The sequence below is a fragment of the Halyomorpha halys genome, unplaced genomic scaffold (genome assembly GCF_000696795.3).
Source record: "Halyomorpha halys isolate HHAL.00 unplaced genomic scaffold, Hhal_1.1 Scaffold691.1, whole genome shotgun sequence".
NCBI classification, from domain to species: Eukaryota; Metazoa; Arthropoda; class Insecta; order Hemiptera; family Pentatomidae; genus Halyomorpha; species Halyomorpha halys.
The window spans coordinates 58,134-62,666 of NW_027113417.1; the positions used below are offsets into that span (position 1 = coordinate 58,134).

At 36.8% G+C, this 4,533-nt stretch overlaps 1 long non-coding RNA gene across 3 annotated transcripts; it reads left to right on the forward strand.

The window, feature by feature from the left end:
- The first annotated feature begins 2,069 nt into the window (after nt 1-2,069).
- On the forward strand, nt 2,070-4,058 carry LOC106685413 (uncharacterized). Of its 3 annotated transcripts, none has more exons than XR_001343849.2 (3): nt 2,070-2,402; nt 3,612-3,717; nt 3,802-4,058. It is a non-coding gene; the product is annotated as an uncharacterized lncRNA (long non-coding RNA). The 3 variants fall into 3 exon arrangements; XR_010844388.1 differs by lacking the exon at nt 2,070-2,402 and adding an exon at nt 2,409-3,535; XR_010844389.1 differs by lacking the exon at nt 2,070-2,402 and adding an exon at nt 2,409-3,089.
- The last annotated feature ends 475 nt before the right edge of the window (nt 4,059-4,533 follow it).

Sequence of the window (4,533 nt, forward strand, 5' to 3'; positions counted from 1 at the left end):
TGGATTTTACTGCTCTTCACCCAGGAGAGGTTTTAAGGCCTCCGCAACCTCCTCTTAGGCGGTGAGATCATCCAAATCTCGCAGCTGTTTCCACCTTTTCAAAATAAAGTTGGATTTCGCAGGCATAACTCCTTATCTTATCGTGGACGTTGGTCTTGGTGCAAATGAAGGATAGAAGCTGTTTAATCTTGCTCCCAAGTTAGTCTTGTGGCATTAGATGCTACAATGGCCAAGTCTCCCACGGGTTCCTGGGAGCAATACTGCGACGCCAGGGAACCCGCTTTCGCATTCCCAATCGACGCCGGTACTGGGGTTCCGTGCCCCTGCACTGTAGCACAATTAACATTAACTTCCATCATTTGTGACCTCAGATTGTCACATTTTATACCTCCTGCCAGGTTTTGAAACAGCCGCCTCTAACCCGAGGAACAAACGCTGACTGATACGCCGTCTATTCTAGGAACCGCCGCGCCTGGATTTGAATCTAGTTTTGGTCCACCCCGGGTATTTTATTTCCCAGGTTCCCACCATATCTGGTGAGATTCCCTCTATCCGCCACCTGGGGAGGCGCCCGATGGGAGACTAGCTAATCCACACGGTTTTTTTTTTTGGTTTTTTTTGGGTTTTTTTACGAGGGTCGTTGGAAATCTTCAAAAGACACGAATAGGCTCTCCATGTGGATAGGCTCTAGGACGGATGGCCTCTCTATGTGTTTTTGCCCACTAAAACCACCGCCCTACACCTGTCCATTTCTCTGACCGCCGCTAGGCATTACTTCATTCAGGGAAATGGCTGAGTGCCGCCTCGCTTTCTCCGCATGGTTTTTACCTTTCCATGCTACTAACGACTTCAAGCCCTCTCTTCCTCTCTCAACCTCTTGAGGACTACTGTGGTGAATATCTTCACTGCGCTCCAATGCAGGTCTGATAGTAGCATATAGCTCATCACGTTCTCTGGTGTGACGTGTCCTCCACAAACTCTCTCAAATTCACTTCTTTCTGCTGCAAAGCGAATGCAAGTGAAAAACAACAGCTGCGCGGTTTCCTCGACAGTCTGACATCCAGGGCATTCTGCGGTGTTGTCCAGTTTCAAGCGGTACTGGTAGGCTCTAAAGCATCCATGTCCGGTCAACATTTGGGTTATGTAGAAATTATGTAAAAATCTTCCTCACCATGCTGGGGACCGTACCACGTGCCAACATCCCGTATCATCGGGCAAGCGTCGTCCATAGTACCTGCTTCTTTCATCAACAAGGAGTTCCACAGGTGGCATTCGGGCTAGCAAGCACACCACTTCGCTAATCCACACGGGTGTGTGTGAACGGGCTCCTTTTCCTCTTGGCGAAAACCTGCCTAATCCTAAGCGAACAATATGTACATGCTATTTATTATATTATTTTTTAGATTGAACCGCTTTGTAATTACAATAACTTCTCACCAGTGGGGTTGTTCATAGCGGGTCCTGACCTATCGCTATTAAACTACCTGCGTACAATAGAATATTCCCAAAAAGCACATGCAACAGGATGATATTTATTTATATAGCGATTTACACAAAAGAACAAAAACTAATTACAGGGTTTTAAAATGACCGTAACTTATTTTTCTTCTTAAAAGTCTGAGTTTGTTACGTAGATAATAGTTTGGAATTTCCATATTCCGTTTCTTCACTGCTTCAAACACGAATCTCCGCTAAACTGTAAATGGTAAACATAAACATGGATTAGTTACACCTATACTGAAGAATGTAACAGATGAAGAAATGGACGAGATTGACAAAGCCTGTATTACAAAAGAATGTTAAAATGAATTAAGTTCACATTATATCGCAAGGTTTTTTCTTCTTATCGGAATTTTATCATCTACAAAAACAACGTAAATGTTCAAAAAAGTGGATTAATTGGATATTATTTTATATTCAAAACAGATTTAACAGATACTTGAAGGCTGGATACTAATCCAGTTAGAGCAATGGGGATAATAACAATCCTGCTTGTAACGTTCTTCTGCACGATGCTTTGTTCGGGAGCTAATATCAATGGAATGCTTATCTTTAGCAGTAAGTATTGGAAACTTTTTTATATACATATTTTTCTCATCAGTGAATCATATACAATCTTTCTTTTATTTTTAAAAAGTTTTTCCCATCAACTGTGACATTTAATCCCGAGATTACCCGAGTGAGTCCTAGAATTTAAGGAGTTTACAAGTTGTTGGGAAAAGGTGGGAGAGTATTTGCTCGCAGCTTTTGCCGGTTAATTTAAATTGAGTCACTAATCCTATATTTGATACCAGGGCCTAGTTTCATGATGTATTAGTTCAAAAATGCTAGTATACAAACAACTAAGTATAACAGGTTTTGTTTCATGCATGATCAAGACGACTATGAATAGCAGTTAAAAAGTAAAAAACTTTAAGTCAGTATTGTACAAATAATGGGATTGTGCCGAGGACAAACTATCAGTCTTGATAGTATTAGTTTGTACTTGTTTTTTTTATAGTATTTTTGTATCGAATTGCATAAGACGATTTATGAAAGTAAAATGTCTGTAAAATAATTTAATGAAATTTAAATGCAAGAATATTAAAATATTCTATATACATTCCATACAAAATGTATACATATATCGAATAATTAAACATAAATGATACTTATATCAAACAGTCTGTGAAGATAAAATATGCGTTTTTTAAAATACTTTAATTCATTTAATACTATTAATAATCTTTGGATCTTATTTTTAAAAAAAAATCGAATTGTATACCACTAAATACGTGCAGAGCAAAGTCGGTATACGATCATGTAAACTATTTCTAAAAATATATAAATTTTGTTTTCTCGACTCCTAGGGCTCATTTCCTGAGGCGAAGAATCCTGAGACACATCCCTAATATGTTTCGACCTAGTATCACCAAATTACATAACCTGTATTACAAAAAAATCTTTTATATAAAAAACTCAAAAAAATAAAATCATGGAAATGTGGGATCGTCCCTTAGGGCACGGACAATCAACTAAAAAACAAGACTTTCAGAAACGGGTGACGGCCCTGACAGTAATGTTACATTGTACTGCTGTAATTTTTTAGGGTAAGGATGAGTAGGTATCTTCTATATAAATTAGATATATATTATTACCTTTCCTACTTATACTGTAATGGAAACCAAGGATGTCCCAACAACAATGTCAACCCATCTTCCCATCTAATGGTTTGAAAACCCAAAAAGTTGAGAACTTTGGGTTGCGTGGCCCTACTCCAATTTGCAAAAAATGTGGAACACATTATTCCGACAGGTTAATACTCCATGGTTTCAAAGTTTTGGAAAAGGGCAAAATCTGGGGAACACTTCCTGAACCTCCAGAAAGTTGGGAAATTTTAGATTCTTCTCCTTTCCCCAATCATTTATTGCACCAAGCCCTCTCAAAAAGTTTTGGGTGTATTTCTCATTGTTTTGTGTGAATGTTATTGATATCATCACTACTTTTAATTTATCTCTATAGCATCAGTTAGATTTCAGTCTTCAACATATATTGGGTAAGAAATAAAGTAACCTTAAGGAATATTTACCAGTTCTTATCGGTGGAGATGACTACCTCTTAATATCTTTCAGCATATGGAGGTATTTACACTATGAGAAGATGCAATTATACTACGTGCTGCCCAATGGAATATGACTGCTGTGTTTACGATACTTTTTGCTGTGATCGCGGAAAAGTGTAAGTACAACAGTTACACTATCTTTATAAATTATTCTCTTGTTTAATTTATTAGTAATAATTTTAATTACTATTTTTTCGCAGAAAAATTAGTGCGATTTTGTGCAACAAGAAATTTTCGAACTGACTATTGGTATTTATGGCACATGAAACATTGTTTTTCACTCATTTGATCATATACATCAATTGATTTATATGTTGCAACGAGCTTGGGATTACATTTTCAAAAAAATTCAACGATACCGTATGCTGCCCTTTTTGAGTACGACTGCTGTTCTTGCAACATCTTTGGTTCTGAGGATCATGTAGTGCTTATGCAATAAATATATCATCTTTCTGAACCTTTTTCTTGTTGGCTATTCTCCCAGAAAGGCATTAGTTCCATTAACTATATTATTCATAAAAGATTTTTTTCCTATCCCCTTACAATCCTTCAAAAACCAATTGAATAAGCAAATATAATTCTTAACAATTGGAGAAGTTTGTTGGGGGGTGCGGTCAGCAAAGATCAACATAAATAAACAAAACCATATTTATTTATTTCATGCCGACGTTTCGACCTGAGTTTCAGGTCTTCATTAGGGCTATACAACAAAAGCGATAACAACAACATTTAGAGAAACATACATAAAAATTGATAACTGATACTTGTATAGTAAAAAAACAATTTTAATTGATTGATAATCGTGGAATTAGATGGTAGTAGATTGAAAACAGTGAAAGATGAAATATAATATCATGTAGGTAAGAAGATATGTATAATAGAAGATATGCAAGCAGTGTCTAAAACACTGAAAAAATAAATAAATAAATTGA